The following is a 635-nucleotide window of genomic DNA, read 5'->3' as shown; positions in this document are numbered from 1 at the left end:
GCACGCAATATAAAACTCGTTTATACTATTATAAAAAGTGACTTATGATGGTGCAGATTCACAAATCTGAAACAACTATTTCAAACCTCAATCTGCAGCATGTCGGATGGTGTCATCTGCAGGTGTTGAAGAGCTCAGTCCCTCACTTGTCCTGCCGGCTCCAGACCATTCAAAGAGTTCCACCTGTTCACCACCTATCAGACAAGACACACACACACGCACACGCACACACACACAGCCACGTTAGGTACAAAAAACAAGGGCACACCCAAACTGCAAAATAAATAAATAACACACAGGTGCCAGTCAGTGTATAACACACTAGTCTGGTCTAAAATGTAACAAAAAGAAAACAACATACAGACATAACAAGGACACAACTTTTTATGCAGGCTATATAAAAAATAAATGTATTTCTCTACCTTATTTAATTATTTATTTATTATTTTTTATTTACCGTTATTTATTTACCATTTTATTTTTACCTTAGTGGGACTTCTGACACTGGGAGGAGGAGGCCAGGGTCTCATAGGCACTTCCTTCATGTTTAAAATCTGCCCACACAGGGCCTGTTGTTGGATTATGCAGTGATAGTTCAAAATGTCTGGGAAAGCATCATTCTGCTTGCAGAGTGC

This window comes from Austrofundulus limnaeus, unplaced genomic scaffold (assembly GCF_001266775.1).
Source record: "Austrofundulus limnaeus strain Quisiro unplaced genomic scaffold, Austrofundulus_limnaeus-1.0 Scaffold527, whole genome shotgun sequence".
Classification (NCBI taxonomy): domain Eukaryota; kingdom Metazoa; phylum Chordata; class Actinopteri; order Cyprinodontiformes; family Rivulidae; genus Austrofundulus; species Austrofundulus limnaeus.
The sequence above is the reverse complement of the archived record's forward strand: the minus strand, read 5'-3'. Positions refer to the sequence as shown.